The sequence below is a fragment of the Canis aureus genome, chromosome 9 (genome assembly GCF_053574225.1).
Source record: "Canis aureus isolate CA01 chromosome 9, VMU_Caureus_v.1.0, whole genome shotgun sequence".
NCBI lineage: Eukaryota > Metazoa > Chordata > Mammalia > Carnivora > Canidae > Canis > Canis aureus.
Genome location: NC_135619.1, coordinates 76,904,812 through 76,931,162, shown reverse-complemented (window position 1 = coordinate 76,931,162; position 26,351 = coordinate 76,904,812). Strand labels below are relative to the sequence as shown.

The 26,351-nt window shown below is 43.1% G+C and overlaps 2 pseudogenes across 2 annotated transcripts in view; both read left to right on the top strand.

The window, feature by feature from the left end:
* Positions 1-26,351, top strand: part of LOC144319968 (immunoglobulin heavy variable 3-74 pseudogene) — a 147,812-nt pseudogene that overhangs the window by 53,908 nt on the left and 67,553 nt on the right. The window lies entirely within an intron of this gene.
* On the top strand, positions 21,603-22,219 carry LOC144321310 (immunoglobulin heavy variable 3-48 pseudogene; annotated as a pseudogene). The gene is made up of 2 exons (XR_013387016.1): positions 21,603-21,711; positions 21,813-22,219. The product of XR_013387016.1 is annotated as an immunoglobulin heavy variable 3-48 pseudogene (transcript).

Sequence of the window (26,351 nt, the reverse complement as noted above, 5' to 3'; positions counted from 1 at the left end):
GAATACTGATGAATGGTCATCTGTCCTTCAGAGCCTACTGGGCCCATAAAGATATACATGGGATATTGTTAAGGGAATGCACACACCATGCACATATATCTAGAACATGCCCTACTTGCTTCCAGCCTATGAAAATGATTTCTCCATTGACCCCATCTTATGGAACAATATCATCCCTTTCTCTCCTAATCACAGGGACGCTAGAACAACATCCTCAGAATAGATTCCTATTTTCTGCAGGCTGTCACCACCACCTCTCCAAACAGGAAAAGTGCCCTATGACTACACCTGTACACACACTCCATTAGTAAAGGAAGCCAGGATAAGGGTCCCTGGATCAGGATTCAAGACAGGACTTTGTGTCTTGTGGGTTCTATCCCAGAAGGATGGGGTGTCTTCTTGGGGCCTGAACATGAGGTCCCACAGCTAAGGGCCCACTGCTCCTTCAGTACAGAGTCCCTACCAGAAGGGCCCTGAGTCCTCTAAGGGTCAGATTATTGATGAAGATTCAAATATCCCCAAATCTACTTCCCCATGGTTGAAAGGCCAAGCAATGGGTTTAGGGAGTCCTGTGTCCCAGCCTGGGGGGGCCTGTGCTCCTCACTCAGATGGCTTACTATCCCTTACTCTGAGTGTGTATGTCGACAGCTCCCTCAGGGAAGGAGATTCCTGTCCCCATCCTGAGGTGGTTTTCCTCACAGGAGATCTTTCCTAGATCACCAGGTAAGAGTCTGTTTCTGGGCTGGGGAAACCCAGGCAGATGCTTACACTCACCTGCTCCTTCTCTGGGTTCTCACTGAACACATCAGTGTGGGTCATATGGGTCCCTCAGCCTCCAGGGGAAAGGCTCTGGAGTCAATGCCAACATCTGGTTGGAAGATGCTAAGTATCACAACCAAACTCTGAAAAGCATCAAGATGTATAGAAAGTCAAATGCCTGGAAAGGTAAATGTCCATGTTTCACACCAGAAGCACATATATTCAACCTATTGAACAATCAGACTGAAAGGACACAGCACAGCATCTGCCATGAAATCTAGAGTGAAAATTGGAGCATGAGAACAGATTTGTTTACAGTTTATCAAAATTACACCATGAAAATCAATAAATTGGTAATGAAGAAACTATTTACAATGAATAATAATGAAAACAGAAAGTTATTGATAAAACATCAAGATAAATAAAAACAAATATTAAAAATACACTGTGAAAATCAGAAACATTTTTCTGCCTACTGTTTTCAAGGTAAAGAAAAACACGTTATGGACAAAGGGTAAATATGTACAAATTACATAACCTACAAAGAACTTTCACCTGAATATGATCAGAACCCCCCAAAAATAAATAGTAAAAAAACCAACACTCATCCTCTCATCCTTTAAACAGGCAGAGCCTTGTGCAGATATCTCATTCAGGAGGGTATAGAGCCATGAGGTAAGCATAGAAAAGGACACTTTCCACCAGGATCTGTCAGGGAAATTCACATCAATGATAATGAGATATGCTATATACACATCACATAGTCTCAGTATGAAAGAAGCACTGACCAGACCATCCTGGGGAACACGCAGGACACCCAGGTTCCCAACCCTACAAATAGGAATAAAAAATGAAACAGAATCCCTGGAAAATCATTTGTCTGTTCCTTCTGAAATTAAAGGTGGGTACACCTATCATGTGACTTGGAAATCTCACTCCTGATTGTATGATCCAGGAGAAGGAAATCCCATGCTCATGTAAAAATGGCATGTGAATATTGTTAGTGTCTTCATTTGTGTTAGAATCTGAGAAAACCCCAAAGGCTTCATGATTTAAAGAATAATCCCAGGAAACATCCATCAGTGGTACACCATTCTGCAATAAATCACACCATTGATGCACACACCATCCCAGGGGAAACTCAAGGACACAATGTCTAGTGAAGATCAGCAGTCTCAAAGATGACAGAGGCCTTGTACCCTGAGGTGTTCACGCAATCAGTCCAGGGTCACAGTGATTTGGTTGGGCTTTCTTTACCTCCCACTTCCCCAAATCCCTGTGATGAGCTCCTCTGCATCAGACTGCATGCTGCTGCCCTCGTGTCCACAATGTCCTCACATATGGAGTCTCCACAGACTGAAAAAAATCACCTTGGCGCCTCTGATTGGGAGTTCCTGAGACCAGAGTCTGATGTGTTTTCTGACAGCAGTTGTCCCCTCCAGCGTCTCCATCTCTGCTTCTCAAATGCAGGTCAACAGGACTAGATTAGGACACCTCCATTGAGTCCCTCTGTCTCCTGCTACTGCCTCTCCTCACAACCTGAGGTCTAGAACTTCCTTTCACTCAGCTGGTAATGAGGTCAGTGTCTGGAAACAGATGTGGAAGTATGTGTAGTGAGTGGTGGCACCAGGGTGATTTCCGTAGTAGCTACCCCGTGTAGTCCTGCCATCCAGAGTGTCCAGGGCTTCCTGTCCACATCCTCACCAGCACTTGGCCCTTCTCATTTTCTTTGCTTTGGTTCTCTCAAATCCTAGGTAACAGCTGTGAGGAGATATATCAAGAGTTTGGGGTTGGATTTCTGTGATGATTAGTGAAGGTGAGCCTTGAATAACTTTTGTCTTCTTCTTTAAGGTATTTTTATTTATTTGAGAGACAGAGTTTGTGCAAGTAGAGGGAGGAGAGATGTGAGGTAGAAGTAGACTCCTAGCTGATCACAAGCTGACATGGCATTCTGTCAGAATCCTGAGGTCATTATCTTAGCTGAGGTCAAATGCTTAACAACCTGAGCTTACAAGGGACTCTTTGTTGGTGTCTACAGGTAAAGTGATATAGAAGAAGTTGGGTGAATTTTTTTAAGATTATTTATTTGTTTGTTTCTTCTAATTTGTAAGAAAGAAAGAGGTAGCAGATGGAGGAACAGAGAGAATGAAATCCTGAAGCAGATTCCCCATGAACACAGAGCAAGAGTCCAGGCTAGATCCCAGGACCTGGATTATAATCTGAGCCAAAATCAAGAGTCCGATGCTTAACCACCCGGGTCACCGAGGTGTCCCACATTTCCCCAATATTTAATCAGGGGGTTTGTTTACTGGTATTATTCTGTTTGCTGTATTTTCTACTGAGATTAAGGAGTCTCTTCTATATTTTGGGTACTAATTCCTTCTCAGTATATAGTTGAACACACTGACCCCCATTTCATAGGCTACTAATACTTGATCTGCACATTTTCTACTTTGATATAGCCCCACTCATCCCACTCATCCGCCTTTGCTTTTGTTGATTTTGATTTTGCTTTTATACAAAATATATCACATCCAAACCCATTTCATGATATTTTCCCCTTTGTTTTCATCAACTAATTCTATGGCTGGATCTTCCTGTTAAGTCTTTAATCCATCTTGAGATTTTCTGTGTATTTTATCTGGATGATGTAAAATATGGACCATTATTTTGCATGTGGCTGTCCAACACCATTTTTATAAAAAATATCCCTTCCCCATTGTGTACTCTGGGATATCCTGTGGAGGATTTGTTGACTGTATATGCACACATTTATTCTGGGGCTTCGTAATGTGCTGCACCGTGTACAAGTCTGACGTTATGCCAGTCACACAACGATGTATTGAATGTGCCTGTAAAATACATGTATACAGAGGGGTGTGTGATGATTGCATGATTAGCCCTCCTCATGATTCTATGGTCACTTCCATGGCCTTGTTTTCCACATATATATGGATTTTTTTCTATTTCTATAAAAAAGCAGTATTTTATTAAATACATTAACTAAAAATTATAGAAGAGAAAAATAGAAATATAGACTATACAAATACAAAAAATCAAAGAGGTTAAATATGGTATTAGGAAAATATAACTGAAATGTACAAATTATACAGAGACTAGGAAAATAGGGAAACCTCAAATTGATAAAATCAGGGTTCAAATAGGAGAATACTTTTCAACAAAGATGAAAAGGACCATGAAGAAAATGCATTAATATATAGAACAGAAGGAGAATTATAAAAGTTTTAGAATTATCAATCCACCAAGTGTATTTCATGATGAAATAGAACATGAAATATACAAAAACTAATAAGAGAGCTGAATCCATAATCTAAAACCTTCTGCCAAATAAAAAGTCAGCCTGGAATCAGATAATTTATCTGAGAATACCACCAAATATTAGAGAAGAATTAAAACCAATATATCTCAATATCTGCCAAATATATGATGACAAAGGAACATGCACAAATTCATGGTAGGAAGCCAGCATGACCCTCATATCAAATATAGGCAAGGACTCCATGAGAAAGAAAACTACAGGCCAACTTCCCAGATGAAAATACATACAAAAATCCTGGCATCTTGAATGCAGCAGCACATGAAATGAATCATACAGGATGACCTAGTGGGAATAATCCCTGAGATGCAAGGATCCTTCAACATGCATGGATCATAAACTAGATCTTCTGTATTAACAGAATGAAGGATTGGATCCACATGATCCTCCCCTTTGATGGCCAAAAACATTTAAGAAAATTCGGGATCCCTGGGTGGCGCAGCAGTTTGGTGCCTGCCTTTGGCCCAGGGCGTGATCCTGAAGACCCGGGATCAAATCCCACGTCGGGCTCCCAGTGCATGGAGCCTGCTTCTCCCTCTGCCTATGTCTCTGCCTCTCTCTCTCTGTGACTATCATAAATAAATTAATTAATTAAAAAAAAGAAAATTTAACATATGATTATTATTGAAATTGTTAATAATCAAGGAATAGAAGGAAATTACCTCCATATAATCATAGCTATTTGCTGAAAACCAACACCCAACACCATATTCATTTTTTTATTTTTTTAATTTATTTTTTATTGGTGTTCAACTTACCAACATACAGAATAATCCCCAGTGCCCGTCACCCATTCACTCCCACCCCCCGCCCTCCTCCCCTTCTACCACCCCTAGTTCGTTTCCCAGAGTTAGCAGTCTTTACGTTCTGTCTCCCTTTCAGATATTTCCCACGCATTTCTTCTCCCTTCCCTTATATTCCCTTTCACTATTATTTATATTCCCCAAATGAATGAGAACATATAATGTTTGTCCTTCTCTGACTGACTTACTTCACTCAGCATAATACCCTCCAGTTCCATCTACGTTGAAGCAAATGGTGGGTATTTGTCATTTCTAATAGCTGAGTAATATTCTATTGTATACATAAACCACATCTTTATCCATTCATCTTTCGATGGACACTGAGGCTCCTTCCACAGTTTGGCTATTGTGGCCATTGCTGCTAGAAACATCGGGGTGCAGGTGTCCCAGCGTTTCATTGCATCAGTATCTTTGGGGTAAATCCCCAACAGTGCAATTGCTGGGTCATAGGGCAGGTCTATTTTTAACTCTTTGAGGAACCTCCACACAGTTTTCCAGAGTGGCTGCACCAGTTCACAGTCCCACCAACAGTGTAAGACGGTTCCCTTTTCTCCACATCCTCTCCAACATTTGTTGTTTCCTGCCTTGTTAATTTTCCCCATTCTCACTGGAGTGAGGTGGTATCTCATTGTGGTTTTGATTTGTATTTCCCTGATGGCAAGTGATGCAGAGCATTTTCTCATATGCATGTTGGCCATGTCTATGTCTTCCTCTGTGAGATTTCTGTTCATGTCTTTTGCCCATTTCATGATCGGATTGTTTGTTTCTTTGCTGTTGAGTTTAGTAAGTTAATTATAGATCTTGGAAACTAGCCCTTTATCTGATACGTCATTTGCCAACACTGTATTCAACAGTGAAATCAAAAGCCTTCCCGTCAAATCAGGAACTACACAAGGATGCTCATTTCCATCATGAGTATTCAACATGGTATCATGAAGGATAAAATGTTCCATCCGAAATATGTCAGCTCAGCCCCTAGGTTATTCTGAACTAAAGTAAAATGAGAAACAGACACACTGAACCTCCTATGTCCTTCTGACTACAGGAAATATATTTCCCGTGGGAAAGTTCCCTTCCCTGTGCCAGGAGAAGAGAATCATCCTTGGCATCAGAATAGGGATATTAGGGCCAAGAAGGCTGTGCAAATGACGTTTGTCGGGTCCTCAACTTATTAACTGAACCAAACCCAAATTCTGGCTTTAAGTTTCCATAAACCCAATGTCTCACTTTCAAAGTGCTACAAAATCTGCCTACATTGGACATTGCCTGGGTGTTGTATTCGAGATAGCTCATGCACATGCAAGATGAAATACATTTCCCCCTAAATCTGTCTTATGAATACTGAATTGTTAGATGAGACAAAGAACCCAGAAGAATAGAAGGGAAATCTTTCTACCCCAATAACTTGAGGGCTTATCCAGAAATTGAAACAATAAAAAAAGAAAGGATACTTATTTCAGCATAGAGAAAGAAAAATTCTTTTACCCATATGACATTATCTCATGTATAATAAACACTACAATACCACATCAAAATCATAAAACTAATTAGTGATTTCCAAAAAACTATAGCATAAATATCAACAAACGAAATAAAACTATGTTTCAAGAAAGTAACAACAAAATCTGTATAAAAAAATAAATTAACAACACTATTACACTTACATGGTCAGGAGAAATAAAATATTTACAATTGAACTTCCCAAGTACATAAAATGTGTATATCAAAATTAACCCACATGGATGAAAGAACTATAAAAAGGCATAAAATTTCAAATTTAATTCTGTTCACAACATAGAAAACGTCATATTGTCCCCTGACATCTACACAAAGTGATGTGCAAAGGAAAATCAATCCTAGTTTATAAGTTGTAAAGAATTGAATCTAAGTCTGGAGCTGACTATATAGTCAAAGGACATGCAAACAGGGCCCTCTGCCCACTGATTAAACCACCAAGCCCCGACCCTACAGCTGGGAGAGGGACCCAAGGAACAATAGGTGACCCCATTCAAGGATCAGAATAGAACACACAGAACTCACCATGGGGTCTGCGCTCTGCTGGGTTTTCCTTGTCATTCTCTTAAAAGGTAATCCAAGAAGAACCAGAGATCTTGAGTAGGTGAGTGAGAGAAACAGGGGATGTGGGTAAGTGCCTCACCAGAATGTCTTATGTCTGCAGGTGTGCAGGGTGAGGTGCAGCTGGTGGAGTCTAGGGGAGACGTGATGAAGCCTGGGGAGGTCCCTCTCCTGTGTGGCCTCTGGATTCACCTTCAGTAGCTACTACATGGGCTGGGTCCACTAGGCTCCAGGGAAGGGGCTGCAGTGGGTCGCAGGTATTACCAATGATAGAAGTAGCACAAGCTACGCAGACGCTGTGAAGGGCCGATTCACCATCTCCAGAGACAATGCCAAGAACACGCTGTATCTGCAGATGAACAGCCTGGGAGCCGAGGACACGGCTGTGTATTATTGTGTGAAACAGAGAGTGTGGGGACCTCAGTGTGAGCCCAGACACAAACCTCCCTGTAGAAAGGGATCGGAACCACCAGGGGGTGCACACACCTCACCACTTCTGTCTTGAAGGCCCAGGAGCAGTGTAGATGGAGGTTCTGGGCAGGTTTCCAGTCAGGGTCTGGGGTTCTTCTCCATGGAGCAGTTTCCTCCAGGGATCCTCTCTGAACATATGGTTCTGTTATTACCTATAAAGTTTCTAATTCAGAAACTTAGTTGTTGGTGATCCCTGAGTGGCTCAGCAGCTTAGAGCCTGCCTTCAGCCCAGGGCATGATCCTGGAGACCCAGGATCGAGTCCCACATCAGGCTCCCTGCATGTAGCCTGCTTCTTCCTCTGTCTTTGTCTCTGCCTCTCTCTCTTTGGGTCTCTTGTGAATAAATAAAAAAATTTTAAGAATTTACTCGTCATACAAATACACATATATAAACTTTCACAAAACAGAGTCAATTACATTGAGTTACTCTTGTATATAAAAACAAATGAATTAAAAACATCCTGATGCTCATTGTGTGAAGCACTGGATGAGCCACAGCTGCACTCTCTGTCATAGGACCACCCAGCTCAATGAACATGTTAGCTAGAAGCAGCATAAAGTACATAGTGGACAGCAGTTTAGCAAATAACAGGATATAAATCCAATGAACAAAAGTCAGGTACATTTCTATACAGTAACAATGAGACAAAAGAAAGGAGAAAAATAAGTTGGAAATAGCAGAAAGGGAGACAGAACATGGAAGACTCTTAACTCTGGGAAATGAACTGGGGTGGAGGAAGGGGAGGAGGGCGGGGGGTGGGGGTGAATGGGTGGCGAGCACTGAGGTGGGCACTTGATGGGAAGAGCACTGTGTGTTATTCTGTATGTTGGCAAATTGAACACCAATAAAAAATAAATTTATTATTAAAACAAAAGAAAGAGAAACCCGGGAATCCGTGTCACTTTCATTTACACCAACGTAATAATAATAATTTAATAATAATAATAATAACAATAACGATAAGATACCTAGGAATTAACTTTAAAAATAGGTAAACAATTGGGGATCCCTGGGTGGCTCAGCAGTTTCGTGCCTGCCTTCAGCTCAGGGCATGATCCTGGGGTCCTGGGATTGGGTCTTGCGTCTGGCTCATACATGAAGCCTGCTTTGCACTCTGCCTGTGTCTCTGCTTCTCCCTCTACCTGTGTCTCTGCCTCTCTCTCGCTCTGTGTCTCATGGATAATCAAATTTTAAAAATCTAAAAAAATAGGTAAAAAATACGTACTTTGAGAACTCCAGAACAATTAGGAAATACACAGATGATTACACGAAGAATTGAAGGACATTCCATGCTGTGTGATTAGGAGAAAAAATATTGTTTAAGTGTATAAGCAACCAAAGCAAATCTGCATTTAATCCAATTTATATAAAAATAACACTAACATTTTTCACAGTGATAGAAAAAAAAGTCCTAAAAATTGGATGGATGCACAAAAGGCCTCAAAGCTGAAGGAATGTAGAAAAAGAAAACCAATGCTGGAGACATCATTATTCCAGAATGCAAGCTGTATTACAAGGCTTTGATCATTAAGAGGCTATGATACTGACACATATTTGGCAAATAGATCAATGCAACAGAACAGAGAACTCGGAAATGAGCCCCGATGTGTATGGTCAACTTATCTTTGTGTTCGTTTGTTTTGTAAAGTTTTAAATATTTTATTTATTTACTCATGAGGGACAGACAGAGACAAATGAAGAGGGAGAAGCAGGTTCCCTAGAGAGCCCGATGGGGGACTTGATCGCAAGATACTGGGTCATGACCAGAGCCAAAGACAGATGCTCAATAAGCAAGCCACCAAGGTGCCCCCGGTCACCGTATCTTTGACCAAGGAGAGAAGAATATCCCTTGGAAAGAAATGGTGTTGGAAAACATGGACAGCCACATACAGAAGAATGAAACTGGACCAGTTTCTCACACCAGACAGGAGGACACACTAAAATGGAAGAAAGAGCTAAATTCCTCAAAATCCTGAGGAAGATCAAAGGTAGCAATCTCTCTAATATCAGCCACAGTAATATCTTGCATGATATATCTCCAAAAGCCAGTGAAAAATGGCAAAAAAGAACTATTAGGCGTTCAATAGGATAAAAAATTATGTGCTCCAAAGGAAAAGGTTAACAAAACTAAAAGAAAACCTACAGAAGGAGAGAAGATATTTGCAAATGACGTATCAGATGAAGGCACAGAGTCCAAAATCTATAGAGAGCTTAGCAAATTCAACAGTTGAAGAAGAAAGAATCCAGTCAAGAAATGGGCAGAAGGGGGATCCCTGGGTGGCGCAGCAGTTTGGCCCCTGCCTTTGGCCCAGGGCGTGATCCTGGAGACCCGGGATCGAATCCCACGTCGGGCTTCCGGTGCATGGAGCCTGCTTCTCCCTCTGCCTGTGTCTCTGCCTCTCTCTCTCTCTCTGTGACTATCATAAATAAATAAAAAAATTTTAAAAAAAGAATCTTTAAAAAAAAAAGAAATGGGCAGAAGACACAAACATTTTTCAAAAAAAAAAGATATATAAATGGACAAGCATGAAAAATGTTCCATATCACTCAACATCAGGGAAATGCAAATCAAAACCACAAGGAGAAATGACAATACACTGCTCAGAAGGGCTAAAATTAACAAGACAGGAAAGAGCAGATGTTTCCAAGGATGAAGAGAAGGGGAACAATATTGCATTATCGGTGGGGATACATGTGGTACACCACTCTGGAAACAGTAGATCTCTGCACACCCCAGAGCTCAGGAACCTGGGAACTGAGACCCTGGACCAAGAGGTAGGAAAGCAGCAACCTCTGGTGAGGAAGAGGAATCTGGTCCCTTGGGGCCCTCAGGACACTCTGACCACAGGTCCCAGCCCCAGGGGCAGGAGCAGAGTGAGGCTGGGAAGTGAGGTCTGTCCTGTCACATTCGGCAGTTTCTGTGGATGGGAACAGATCCACACTTAGAGCCTCTCTGGACATTTATCTGCCTCTGGGTCCCAATGTTCTTGATAATCTCACCCTCTTCTGAGCCCTCATGAATTCAGGACTTGGAATGTGCTGAATAAGACAAATGCTCTGGGAATTTGATCGGGACAGGGCAAGATGGCAAAGAAGTAGGGTCCCCAAGTCACCTGTCCCCAAAACTTACCTAGATAACTTTCAAATCATCCTGAAAATATACGAATTCGACCTGAGATTTAAAGAGAGAAAAGCTGGAATTCTAGAGAGAGAAGAGTTTGCACTTCTAACAAATACAACTCATTTTTAGCCACTCTGCACTGAGCAAAATGACTAGAAGAAAGAACTCACCACAAAAGAAAGAATCAGAAACACTACTCTCTGCCACACAGTTACAGAAATTGGATTACAATTTGATGTAGAAAGCCAATTCAGAAGCACAATTATAAAGCTCTGGAAAAAAGCATAAAAGAATCAAGAGACTTCATGACTGCAGAATTTAGATCTAAACAGACCAAAATACCACAGCAACTTCTTGCAAGATACGTCCATGACGGCAACAGAAACAAAAGCAAAAATGAATTAATGGGACTATATCAAGATAAGAAGCTTCTGCAAGGCAAAGGAAACAGTCAACAAAACTAAAAGACAACCTGCAGAATGGGAGAAGATATTTGCAAATGACGTGTCAGATAAAGGGCTAGTTTCCAAGATCTATAAAGAACTTACTAAACTCAACAGCAAAAAAACAAACAATCCAATCATGAAATGGGAAAAACACATGAACAGAAATCTCACAGAGGAAGACATAGACATGGCCAACAAGCACATGAGAAATTGTTCCGAATCCCTTGCCATCAGGGAAATACATATCCAAACCACAATGAGATACCACCTCACACCAGTGAGAATGGGGAAAATTAACAAGGCAGGAAACAACAAATGTTGGAGAGGATGTGGAGAAAGGGGAACCCTCTTACACTGTTGGTGGGAAGGTGACCTAGTGCAGCCACTCTAGAAAACTGTGTGGAGGTTCCTCAGAGTTAAAAAATAGATCTGCCCTATGACCCAGTAGTTGCATTGCTGGGGATTTACCCCAAAGATAGAGATGCGGTGAAACGCTGGAACACCTGCATCCCGATGTTTATAGCAGCAATGTCCACAATAGCCAATAGCCACACTGTGGAAGGAAACTTGGTGTCCCTTGAAAGATGAATGGATAAAGAAGATGTGGTCCATGTATACAATAGAATATTCCTCACCATTACAAATGACAAATACCCACCATTTGCTTTGCAGTGGAAGGAACTGGAGGGTATTATGCTGAGTGAAATAAGTCAATCATAGAAGGACAAACATATGGTCTCATTCATTTGGGGAATATAAAAAATAGTGAAAGGGAATAAAGGGGAAAGGAGAAAAACTAAGTGGGAAATATCAGAAAGGGAGACAGAACATGAAATACTCCTAACTCTGGGAAACGAACTAGGGGTAGTGGAGGGGGAGGTGGGCAGGGGGTAGGGGTGACTGGGTGGCAGGCACTGAGGTTGGCACTTGATGGGATGAGCACTGGGTGTTATTCTATATGTTGACAAATGGAACACCAATAAAAAACAAATTTATAAAAAAATAGAAATGACAAAAACCCACCATTTGCTTCGAGGTGGATGGAACTAGAGGATATTATGCTGAGTGAAGTTAGTCTGTCGGAGAAGGACAAACATTATATGGTTTCATTCATTTGAGGAATATAAGCATTAGTGAAAGGGAAGAAAGGGGAAAGGAGAGAAAATGTGTGAAAATATTAGTAAGGGTGACAAAACATGAGAGACTCCTAACTCTGGGTAACAAACAAGGGCTAGTGGAAAGGGAGGTGGGCGGGGGGTTGGGGTGACTGGGTGATGGGCACTGAGGGAGGCACTTGGCCAAATGAGCACTGGGTAATATGCAATATGTTGGCAAATTGAACTCCAATAAAAATAATTTAAAATAAATTTAAAAAATATAAGACTCCACCCCAAGATTGCTAGAATTCATACAGTAATTCAGCAGTATGGCAGGATACAAAATCAATGCCCAGAAATCAGTGGCATTTCTATACGCTGACAATGAGATGGAAGAAAGAGAAATTAAGGAGTAAATCCCATTTACAATTGCACCCAAAAGCATAAGGTACCTAGGAATAAACCTAACCAAAGAGATAAAGGATCTATACCCTAAAAACCCAGAACTCTTCTGAAAGAAAGTGAGGAAGACACAAAGAGATGGAAAAAAGTCCATGCTTATGGATTGGAAGAATTAATATTGTGAAAATGTCAATGTTACCCAAGACAATTTACACGTTTAATTCAATCCCTATCAAAATACCATGGACTTTCTTCAGAGAGTTGGAATAAATTATCTTAAGATTTGTGTGGAATTAGGGATCTCTGGGTTGCGCAGCAGTTTAGTGCCTGCCTTTGGCACAGGGCGCGATCCTGGAGACCCAGGATTGAATCCCACATCGGGCTCCCGGTGCATGGAGCCTGCTTCTCCCTCTGCCTATGTCTGTGTGTGTGTGTGTGTGTGTGTGTGTGTGTGTGTGTGTGACTATCATAAATAAATAAAAATTAAAAAATTAAAGATTTGTGTGGAATTAGAAAAGACTCCGAATAGCCATGGGGATATTAAAAAAGAAAACCATAACTGGGGGCATCACAATGCCAGATTTCAGGTTGTACTACAAAGCTGTGGTCATCAAGACAGTGTGGTACTGGTACAGAAACATATACATAGATCAATGGAACAGAATAGAGAATCCAGAAGTGGACCCTCAACTTTATGGTCAACTAATATTCGACAAAGGAGGAAATACTATCCACTGGAAAAAAAGTATCTTCAAAAGATATGGTTTATGTAAACAATGGATATTACTCAGCCATTAAAAACAACAAACTTTAAAAAAATTTTTTATTGGTGTTCAATTTGCCAACATATAGCATAACACACAGTGCTCACCCCATCAAGTGCCCCCCCCTCATTTGCTTCGACATGGATGGAACTGGAGGGTATTATGCTGAGTGAAATAAGTCAATCAGAGGACAAACATTATATGCTCTCATTCATTGGGGGAATATAAAAAATACTGAATGGGAATAAATGGGATAGGAGAAAAATAAGTGGGAAATATCAGAAAGGGAGGCAGAACATAAAGACTCCTAACTCTGGCAAATGAACTAAGGGTGGTGGAAGGGGAGGTGGGCGGGGGATGGGGGTGACTCAGTGACCAGGATTAAGATGGGCACTGGACGGGATGAGTACTGGGTGTTATTCTATATGTTGGCAAATTGAACATGAATAAAAAATAAATTCATAAAATAAATAAAATAAGCAACAGAAAAAAATAGTCTCTTCAATAAATGGTGCTGGGAAAATTGGAAAGCCACATGCAGAAGAATGAAACTAGACCACTCACTTGCACCATACACAAAGATAAACTCAAAATGGATGAAAGATGTAAATGTGAGACAAGATTCCATCAAAATCCTAGAGGAGAACACAGGCAACACCCTTTTTGAACTTGGCCACAGCAACTTCTTGCAAGATACATCCATGAAGGCAAGAGAAACAAAAGCAAAAATGAACTATTGAGACTTCATCAGGATAAGAAGTTTCTGCAAAGCAAAAGAAACAGACAACAAATCTAAAAGACAACCTGCAGAATGTGAAAAGATATTTGCAAATGACCTGTCAGATAAAGGGATAGTGTACAAGATCTAGAAAGAACTATTAAACTTAACAGCAAAGAAACAAGCCAATCATGAAATGGGCAAAAGACATTAACAGAAATCTCACAGAGGAAGTCAGAGTTGGGCCAACAAGCACATGAGAAAATGCTCCGCATCACCTGCCATCAGGGAAATACAAATCAAAACCACAATGAAATCCCACCTCACACCAGTGAGAATGGGGAAAATTAACAAGGCAGGAAACAACAAATGTTGGAGAGGATGCGGAGAAAAGGGAACCCTCTTACACTGTTGGTGGGAATGTGAACTGGTGCAGCTACTCTGGAAAACTGTGTGGAGGTTCCTCAAAGAGTTCAAAATAGATCTGCCCTATGATCCAGCAATTGCACTGCTGGGGATTTACCCCAAAGATACAGATGCAGTGAAACTCTGGGACACCTGCACCCCGATGTTTCTAGCAGCAATGTCCACAAGAGCCAAACTGTGGAAGGAGCCTCAGTGTCCATCGACAGATGGATGGATAAAGAAGATGTGGTCTATTCAGACAATGGAATATTACTCAGACATTAGAAATGACAAATACCCACCATTTGCTTCAACGTGGATGGAACTGGATGGTATTATGCTGAGTGAAATAAGTCAATCAGAGAAGGACAAACATTATATGGCCTCATTCATTTGGGGAATATAAAAATAGTGAAAGGGAATAAAGGGGAAAGGAGAGAAAATGAGTGGGAAATATCAGAAATGGTGACAGACTATGAGAGACACCTAACTCTGGGAAATTAACAAGGTGTAGTGGAAGGGGTGGTGGGTGGGGGGACAGGGTGAATGGGTGACGGGCACTGAGGGGGCACTTTTTAAAATTTTTTTAAATTTATTTTTATTGCCCCCCTTGGTACCTGTCACTCAGTCACCCCCACCTCCACCCACCTCCCTTTCCACTACCCCTTGTTGGTTTCCCAGAGTTAGGAATCTCTCATGTTCTGTCTCCCTCTCTGATATTTCCCACTCACATTTTCTCCTTTCCCCTTTATTCTGAGGGAAGCACTTGATGGAATGAGCACTGGGTGTTATGCTATATGTTAGCAAATTGAACTCTAATAAATAGAAATTTTAAAAAATTAAAAAGAAATAAAAATTAGTGTTAAATATCCATGATAAGCAACACATCAGAATTTTAAAGATAGGATCTAACCCTGACCCTGCATCCTGTCTCTATGTAAAAATGTGCCATTTTCCTCTGCACAGATTTATTTTTGCATGAATTTAGATCTTTCTTATTGATGCCCATTTTTCTGTGCCCTTGTCAATACTCTGTGCCTGAGGTAAGTGTCGCACTCTCCTCTTGCTCCCTGCCCCAGAGAACAGCCTCACCCCTCTGCACCTGGTGTCCTCAGGAGCCCCAGTGCAAGTTGGATCCCAAGCTGTGTGTGTGCTGGCACAGTGATCCTTTGACTTCCAGGCCAGGATAGTGTGCACATTCATATGTGGAGTTGTGTGTTCACTGATGCAAAGTGCCTGGGGCTAAGTCCTAAGACACCAGTGTTCACCCAGGGCTAATAGTGCAGCTTGGAGGTCAGAGAAGAGCAAAGGAGCATATGTGTGGATCCATCCTGGACCAGTCAGGCCCTGGAGGCCTTCCTGGAGGAGCCGACAGTCTACTAGGTGTCAGGGAATTTGAAGAAGGGAAGAGATAACATGTGACTGAATTAACACTGGCAAAAACGATTGGCATGAAGACGTGTCCAGGAGCAACACCTTCTGTCAACTGAGGCAGATGTAGAGCTGTCACAAGGCTCTGGAAAATGGACATGTCCCTTCCTTTGCAGCAAACTTATTTTTCCTTTTTGGCTGACTCACACACACACAAGCCTCCAGCAGCCACCTCTTCTGCCCAGCACCCAGAGGTGATGGCGGCCTCCACACCCCATGATCCCTTCTCAGGTGCATTTGCTGGCCTCTCCTGTGTCCTTGGGTTGCACTCTCCAGCAGCCTGTGGTCTCTGCTGGCATCTGATCCTCACCCACATTTGCAAAGGCCTGCTGAGCCCAAGTGTATGCATGTCATTCAAGCCTCATTTGCAGAGTCCATAAGTCCTGAATTCTCCCATAGGATTCTAAGATCCTTCCTCATTCACTCCTGCCTGGGAGCAAGCCACCACATCCATCAATTAATGCAACCCAGATAGTCAGTCCAGCTGAATGTAAACTAGATGCTCACACTTAATCACCCATTCGCAGGGGCTGGTTAGGCCAACTGCATGGGAGGAAAAAGCCCTGTGCAGACATAAAATGAGCAAGAATGGCCTCCGTGGACATGGAAATATGCCCATGACGTATATTGTTGGGTTGGAAAAATCAGGCTCCGCCAACTGAGTAGTCTGATATGATGGCCCTAGCTTTTGAAAGCATGTATTTATACAAAGAGATGCCTGAGGTGGGTAGGGCTTGGGGCCACCAAATATGCCTGTGGTTACTTAGATTGAGATCCTTGATGACCTGAGAGCCAGGTACAATAGAAACTAAACCAACACTTACAATCATAACACCTAAGGACAAACCCAAAGGGTCATTTACTCACCCAGGGCACATACGGTTCTAGGAAAGAACACATCAATCTGAGTTGGAAAGGGAAGGGTCAGTGTTCCCTTCCCACATAATGGTAGATGTGGAGACGTGACTATCCTGCTCCGACAGCAGGTATCCTGGAGCATCTCCTGAGTCAGCTGACATGGTGCTGCTAGTTCTGCTCCTCCAATTTACAGGGTCACCTCTTCCACAATCATGGGGTCACCAGACCTTCAGCTTCAGGCCAGGAATGGTCAATGGATGACAGCTCCTGCCTCTCCTCTGCTCCAGGACTATGTTCATGCCTGGTGGTGTCTACACTAACCCAGAAGCAGTGAGTACAGCCCAGAGTCTGTGCACTGACCAGGTCTCTTGTATGGTTGACATGATCCCAGCACCCAGCCCAGGTTGGAGGGGACACACACTTGTAGGCAGCCTGATGTGTCATGTGTACAGATGTATAGAACATGACCGTGATACAAGCTGGATGACCATAAACCAGGACAGTGACCAGAATCCTCCCAGTGCCCAGCATCACTGCTCACCCTGAAGAAGACCCACGAGGACCATCGACATGCAACATCAAGCTCTAGTGAGGAGTTATTTTTATCCGAACCAGAAGCAGATACATCTCCTCCACTATGCTGTCTGTGTGAATCTTTTCTGTTCTTGAAATATGACCTATATGAGAGACCATTTGCATAGGTGAGATAGACACTGATCTCCAGGAGGGCCACCCCCAGTTTAGAGATCCTTCCCTGTCATTCAGGTAGGGGATGTTGATCCAACATGCCCAGGAACTCTATTACTGCAACAACTGCTATCTTTGCTTCTGGGGAGACTGCACTTTCCAGTGACCTCCATGACCTTGATTTGGGTTCCTGGCTGTGCTGTCTGGGAAAGAGGACCTCCAGGGACTTGGTGTTTCCTGAGACTTTCCCCATGGGTATGGGGCACAGTGCTGGAAACAATGACAGAGTGTCATCCTGAGAACGATAATCTGAGGGGCAGACCTGGACCCTCCTGTCCATTGACCTGTAGGGTAACAGATGCTGAGAGAACATACAAAACCAACATGCACACACTTCCCCATCTCTGAATCATATTTGCTTTAGTTCCATATTGTGAAACAAGTCACAAACCCAGGCCCAACTTCCATGTGGAGGAAAATGCACATCAGCTGGGTGCAGGGAACAAGGGCACATTGGGATCCTTACTGCAAATATCAGCTACAGTGTGTGTGTGTGTCTGTGTGTGTGTGTGTCTGTGTCTGTGTCTGTGTGTCTTTGTGTGTGTGTGTCTGTTGTTGGACAGTGGAGGTGCAGAGAACTGTAATCTGCCTGTGTCTGCATGAGCAGATATAGTCAAATGTGAACTTCAACCTCAGGAACCTAAAGGATATAAGAGGCTTCCCAGAGAACTTTGAGTTTCTGGATTCCAGTGAGTGTGGACTGTGAGTGCATCTGGGGCTCCAGCAAAATGGCTCCATCAGGGTTCAGAGAACCCTTGCTCAGCTGACTGCACAGGTAGGAACCCAGATCACGATTGCAGGAGATGTTATCAGAGCACATGATGTCACTGAAAGAGCTCTCTGATGGTACAACACTCCCACTGTAGGGGCAGAAAGATTTCCCTCATTCCCTTTTAGGTTCTTAGGATGGGTTAATAGATACTTGAACATAAGACAAACAGGAGAAAAATAATGTTAACTTTGCATGTATAGCAGCTTGCAAAATATAAAGGCACAGAGACGTGAGCAATGAAGAAACTACTTATATCTATATAAAAAGTTGGGATTGGAAGGAATGACAACAAATAGAAATGTGAGTTTCTGGAATTAAGTTACTGAAGAAGTAAGGTTTGCTTGTACAGGTTCTTTGGCCCTAAAATCCTATTTCTTCTCATAATGAAATGTCTCTTCCTGGAATAAGGAGGACGCCTTTCCTTCGGGAGACTTGTCTTCACCCCAGAGTCAGGAGGGTTAGTATGTCTCTCCACTGGCTCTTTCTTGAGAAGCATAAATTCCAGGGACACACTTGGGATGTCATATTCTGCACCCATTCATAATGTAGTACTTGAGTAGAGACACTGCAGTAAATACGTGTGAGCCCAGACAGGGTCCTTCAAATAGAGTCAGGGTCTGGGCTGCAGGGGGCGCTCAGGACCACGCAGCACAAGGCTTCTGCCCCAGGAGCAGGTGCACAGGGATCTGGGGAAGGATTTCCTCTGAGAAGTTGGGGTCGCCTTGTTCTGGAACTATCTAAAATGCAGGTAGGACAGGAAGTGCTATAGGGTGTGAAATAAAAATTTTTATAAAATATTTACATGAAATATACCTAAAAATGAAATTTATTGATGGACAAAATACAGAAATATGTGATTACCAACAGTTGACTCTATATCAATAACTACATGAATTGATATTTAAAATTTCACTTCAAATGGACTCATCTTATTAGAATATTCCTTAGTCGAAATCATAATCTGCCCCTATTACATACATGATTATATCGCCCTGAGATCCCATTTGCACTTTCCCGTCTGCAAGTTCTAGGAATTGACCCCAGAATGAACAGAAGTTGGCTTCCACCATGTGAGTCCAAACACCGGGCATCTCCCCCTTCTTGTATCATGAGGTTTCTCCAGGATCTCATTGCTGCTCACGATCCTCACCCAGCTCTTGCCAAAAACACACAACATGATGCTTCATTCACAGCAGTTTGCTTCTCAGGACATTGTAGGATGAGATCTTTCTGAAATTACTTTACCCCACAAGAGACAATAGCATGAACTGGTCAGGGTTCTCCTAAGGAATATAACTAATAGCTGATTGACTCCCGTGACTGAATAGGCTGAGAAGTCTATGATGTGCAGTCCTGAGGTCGATACCCAGAAAAGCCAGTAGAGAAATTTTCATTTGACTCTGCCCTAGTCTTTCATTGGAGAACCAGGGGACATGCATGTGTAACTGTCTCCAAGGCAGGAGGAAATGGATGTTCCAGATCAAGCCTGTGGGCAGGAAGAATGATGGAAGTCTTCATCCTTCTGCCATTTATTCTATTCAGAACCACTCAGGTGTCCCTTTTCTTTTGATATTTCATATATTTACTCATGAGAGACACAGACACAGACACAGAGGCAGAGACTAGGCAGAAGGAGAAGCAGGCTCCATGCAGGGAGCCCAATCTGGGACTGGATCCTGGGACTCCAGGATGACCTGAGCCAAAGGCAGATGCCCAAGCACTGAGCCACACAGGCGTCCCGAGTATCTGCTGTTTAAATGCATCCAGTCCTTGCACAATGTTACAGCAGTCAGAACAGGGTACGATATGACCCTAGTGACACATGAACCCAAGTAATGATGCTCTGGCATGTCCACAAGTAGTGTCTCTGATGACACAGTGAGATTTGAGTGGTACCATCTTCTTCCAGAGTTGTGTTATGCTGACTGCTGAGGGGTGTGTGCCTCACCACTGAGAATGACGTTGGTCCCTCATGTCCCCAACCTAATACCCACCTGTGTCTGTTACTCTCCCTCCATAGACGAGGGAGGTTTTCAAAGGTGAGCTCATTACTGGAAACCCTCAAACACCTGCAATAATTGTTTACCCTTTATCTGTATGTTTATATGCAGTCATTCATCTAGAGGGTTTCTACACCATCCTGGTGGCATGACCTGGTGTTTAGTATATCTCAGCTCTGCCATCCTATTGCTTAGTTTATATGTAAACTCACTGGTACTGAAGCTGTTTCCATAAGTTAAGTCCACTCATGGAAAGTGAGTCCCGCTCAGGATAGGAAATAAGTCTTTGGTGGGGTCCACCCCTTCTCTGTATCAAGAGAGGAAAAACATCCTCAGAAACAGAGTAGAGATCACAGGGCCCAGAAGGCTATACAAGCAACCCTTGTCAGTTCCTCACTCATTGACTGACACAAACCCAAATCCTGGTCTTAGATATCCAAAATGCAATGTCTATTGTCTAACAGACAGAAGCGCTGCCTGCAGTGGTCATTGTCTGGATGTTGTATTTTACATGGCTCATGCACCTGGAAAATGAAATGCATCTCTCCTTAGATCTGTAAATTACCTATTGAGTTATCAGACAAGACAAACAAACCAGAAGAATAGAAGAGAAATCTTTCTGCCCAAACGATTTGAAGACCTAGCCAGGGAAATTAGGCAATAAAATCATAATCAATAGAGAGAAAGAAAAATTCTTTGTTTCCAAATGACATGATCTGCTACAGGGGCAATCATGTAGTCATGTTGTGGAGTCTACAACTCCACAAAAGTTAGGAATTAATTCAGGATTACAAGGAATATCCAGGACATAAAATAAACAAATACAGCTATGATTCCACACACAAAAAAATTATCTATATAAAATTAACAAAAATATTCCTTTAATGAGATCAAAAATAAATATTTAGGATTACATTTCAATATGAGATAAAATGCCAGACTAAAAATGACTTACATTGATGAAAGGTTTTTTTAAAAAAACAAACAGAAATGAAAAAATAACACTGCTCACACAGAACATGAGAGATTCCTAACTCTGGGAAATGACAAGGGGTGGTGGAAAGGGAGGTGGGCGGGGGATGGGGGTGACTGGGTAACAGGTACTGAGGGGGGCACTTGATGGGATGAGCACTGGGTGTTGTGCTATATGTTGGCAAACTGAACTCCAATAACAGGAAATTTTTAAAAAAAGATAACATCACTCACAGATGAGAACTTATTTCCACAGTGACATCTGCACAAAGAGATCTGCAAAGGTAATGCAATCCTTGCTATTAACTTCTTAGAATAGAATTTTAGTCAAGAGCTGAATATATACTCAGAGGAAATGCAAATAGAGCCTTCTCTCTGCTGATTAAACCAGCCCAACACTGACCCTGCAACTAGCAGAGGAGCCCCAGCGCCAGATCCCCACGTGACGCCATTCTGGGATCAGGACAGAACACAGACAACGCCCCATGGAGTCTGCGCTCAGCTGGGTGTTCCTTGTCACTATTTTAAAAGGTAATTCATGGAGAACAAGAGACCTTGAGTATGGGAGTGGAGGTGAGTGAGAGAAACGGGATGTGGGACAGTTCTTTTACCAGGATGTCTTGTGTTTGCAGGAGTCCAGGCTGAGGTGCAGCTGGTGGAGACTGAGGGAGACCTGGTGAAGCCTGGGGGATCCCTGAGACTTTCCTGTGTGGCCTCTGGATTCACCTTCAGTAGCTACGACATGGACTGGGTCTGCCAGGCTCCAGGGAAAGGGCTACAGTGGGTCACATACATTAGCAATGGTGGAAGTAGCACAAGGTATGCAGTCGCTGTGAAGGGCCAATTCACCATCTCCAGAGACAACGCCAGGAACACGCTCTATCTGCAGATGAACAGCCTGAGAGCCGAGGACACGGCCGTGTATTACTGTGTGAGTGACACCGTGAGGGCACCTCAGTGTGAGCCCAGACACAAACCTCCCTGTAGAAGGGGATCAGGACCACCAGGTGGTGCACACTCCTCAGCACTTCTGTCTTGAAGGCCAGGAGCAGTGCAGATGGAGGTTCTGGGCAGGTTTCCTGTCAGTGTCTGGGGCTTCCTCTCCATGAAGCAGGTTATCTAGGGAGTCTCTCTAGACACGCGGTTAAGGGCCTTCTTATAAACTTTGTAATTTATGACATTTGATTTAATATAAACTATTTTTTACATGCACTAAAGAAGTTTGCTTACACTTTTTCTCTACTGCCCCTACACATTATTTAATGACACATATCTCAGTGCACTCAACTTCCCCTTTAGGAGTTTCCACCTTCTCATTAGAGAACCCCCCTGCTCAGCGTGTAAGGTTGATAGAAGTAGCATAAACCAAATGATGGACAGGAAGCTATAGATGGATCAGGAGTAGAAAGCAAAACTGAGAACTTCTGGAAGTGTCACTGTAATGAACCCAACTACCAGCATTCATATTAGTGGTAACATGGAAGAGCATTGGTAACTCCTCAAGGTTGTTATTAGGATGTGGAATATGGAGGTCACACACGTATGCACACACGCACATGCACACACAGACACACACACACACGAGAGTATAAATCATTATCACATTTACTGTGTCTGTTGAGAGCAGGGCAGGCCTCGCAGCAAGTCATAAATTCTTGGATGGAACAAGAAAGGACACTGACTCAGGGAGTGTGTTGTGGGTCAGTGGTGGGGATGGGGTCCTGCTCCAGGAGGAGCTTGTGTGAAGTCAGTGACCCCCCTGCATCAAAGGAGGGAAACCTATGGGTTTTGGTTTGATGACCCATGTTTGTGGAGCTGGAGAATAGGGAGGAATGGATGTCCAGGATCTAGCAGGCACATTCAAAATATGGTATAAGGAATCATTCCACTAAACAAGTATGAAAACTGGTAGAACAATAGAGAGAAATGGTTGTTCTAAGTATGAAAAAGAATGATTTAGGGGGGTAAATGAGATAAATGTTTCTTAGAAGCCTTACACAGTATAAAGTGATTATAGAAACGGACCAAGGATAACCCAGAGTCTCAGGTGGAAGCTTTCCTCTCCCCAAGGTCACCAGCTGATTGTGGAGGTCACGTGTGCACTGTGTGCACACAGAGACCAGAAGCTTCTACTGGATCCATGAGGCTCCTCAGGGTGAGGAGCTGGATTGGAGGACCTTCCACCTGAAGGGAATAACTCAGTAGTCCTTTGGGTGCTGATGTCAGCTCACTGTGTGTGATGTCTACCATCCCCAGATTAGAACCTAGTGCACATGTGATGGGAGGAAGAGGAGGGGACTTCGGGGTGGACTTGGGTAAGGAGGTTCAGCCCTATGATTGGATCAATGGGACTTCTCTGTGCTTCTAGGATTTTGAAGTCTGTGTTCTTCCTGAGATTGGGAAACTTTTCAGCTATTATTTAATCAAATAACTTCTTTTTCCTGCCTCCTCATCTACTGGGACTCCTATCATATGAATATAATTATGACATCAGGATTAACTGAGCTCCAAACGTCTGACTTTGTTGTCTCTACCTTTGTTTCCTCTTCTCAGTCATTATTTTCAATAATTTGAACTTGTCTCAACTGACTCATCCTCTGTTTCATTCAACTGCATTTTTATAGCATTAACTGGGAATTAAATATTGGTTATAGAGTTATTAATATGGGAGGGAGGGGGCAAGATGGCAGAAGAGTAGGGTCCCCAAGTCATCTGTCCCCACCAAATTACCTAGATAACTTTCAAATCATCCTGAAAACCTACGAATTCGGTCTGAGATTTAAAGAGAGAACAGGGGTAATGCTACAGTGAGAAGAGTTTGTGCTTCTATCGAGGTAGGAAGACAGAAAAAAAAATAAAGAAATAAAAAGCATCCAAGTGGAAGGGGCCCCGCAAGGAGCCGGGCTAAGACTGTGCAGTGAGTGACCCCAGGACAGGAAGACCCCATCCCCGGAGAAGCAGGGGCTTCACCAATATTCCCGGTTGGAAAGGCGCTCACAGAGAGCTCGGGCAGGATCTCAGGAGGGGCAGGGATGCCCTCAGGCTCCCAGGGGCACTAACAGAGCACCTGCGCCCAGGGGAGAGCGCACCACACCCCACAGCAGAGCTCCCTAAAGGGTTGCAGCGCATGCATGGTGGGGCTCGGGAGCATCTCAGAGGCAGCTCCAGCAGAGGCTCCATGTGCTGGGAACTGCGCAGCCTGGGAGCAGCGCAGGCCTCGGAGCCCAAGGCACCAGTGGACACAGCCCAGGATCCAGCACTCCCCCGGGAACAGGCAGAGGCTGGGAGGGCCCAGGACGGTGAGGACGTTCCTGATGCCAGGAGGCCCCAAGCTGTGCAGATCAGAGCCACCTGCACCCAGAGCATCCAGGCCCCTGTGGACTGGGAGCTGCGGTAGTTACTTCAGGAGTTGACTCCAGAGCTGGAGAGCTGGCCACTGCCACTGTGGTTGTTCCTCCTGGGGCCTAACAGGATAAACAACCACCACTGAGCCTCACAGTGGTCTCACAGGATAAACGGGATGAACAACTCCCACTGAGCCCTGCACCAGGCAGGGGTTGAGCAGCTCCCCCACGTGCTCACACCTGAGTAGCAGCACAGCAGGCCCCTCCCCCAGAAAATCAGCTAGACGGAGAGGGGAAAAGCAAGTTATTGACCAAGCAGCACTGGAAAGTTCCAGGGGAAGTCGAGGGATATACAGTATACAGAATCAGAGGATACTCCCCCTTGGTTTTGTTTCCAGTTTGCTTCCCCCCCTTTTCTTTTTCTTTTTTTTTCTTCTTTTTTCTCTCTTCTCTCTTTTTCTCCTTTTCCAGTACAACTTATTTTTGGCCACTCTGCACTGAGCAAAATAACTAGAAGGAAAAACTCACTTCAAAAGAAAGGATCAGAAACAGTCCTCTCTCCCACTGAGTTACAAAATTTAGAATACAATTCAATGTCAGAAAGCCAATTCAGAAGCAAAATTATAAAGCTACTGGTGGCTCTAGAAAAAAACCATAAAGGATTCAAGAGACTTCATGACTGAAGAATTTAGATCTAATAATGCCAAAATTAAAATCAATTAAATGAGATGCAATCCAAACTAGAGGTTCTAACAATGAGGGTTAATGAGGTAGAAGAACGAGTGAGTGACAAAGAAGACAAGTTGATGGCAAGGAAGGAAGGTGAGGAAAAAAGAGAAAAACAATTAAAAGATCATGAGGATAGGTTATGGGAAATAAATGACAGCCTCAGAAGGAAAAATCTATGTTTAATTGGGGTTCCCAGGGGCGCCGAAAGGGACAGAGGTCCAGAATATGTATTTGAACAAATCATACCAGAGAACTTCCCTAACCTGGGAAGGGAAACAGGCATTCAGATCCAGGAGATAGATCCCCCCGAAATGCAATAAAAACCACTCAACACCTCAACATTTAAAGTGAAACTTGAAAATTCCAAAGATAAAAAGAAAGTTCTTAAAGCATCAAGAGACAAGAAATACATAACCTTTATGGGGAGAAATATCAGAACAATAGCAGACCTCTCCACAGAGACCTAGCAGGCCAGAGGGCTGGAAGGATATAATCAGGGTCCTAAATGAGAAGAACGTGTAGCCAAGAATACTTTATCCAGCAAGGCTCTCATTCAGAATAGAAGGAGAGATAAAGAGCTTCCAAGATAGGCAGAAACTGAAAGTATATATGACCACCAAACCGGCTCTGCAAGAAATATTAGGGGAGACACTGTAAAAGAAAGAGGAAGTCCGAAAGCAATCCACAACAATAGGGACTGAATAGGTATCATGATGACACTAAATTCATATCTTTCCATAGTAACTCTGAATGTGAATGGGCTTAATGATGCCATCAAAAGGCGCAGGGTTTCAAACTGGATAAAAAAGACAGACCCATCTATTTGCTGTTTACAAGAGACGCATTTTATGCAGAAGGACAGCTGCAGCTTGAAAATAAATGGAGAACTATGTACCATTCAAATGGTGCTCAAAAGAAAGCAGGGGGGATCCCTGGGTGGCGCAGTGGTTTGGCGCCTGCCTTTGGCCCAGGGCGCGATCCTGGAGACCCAGGATCGAATCCCACGTCGGGCTCCCGGGGCATGGAGCCTGCTTCTCCCTCTGCCTGTGTCTCTGCCTCTCTTTCTCTCTCACTGTGTGCCTATCATAAATAAAATTT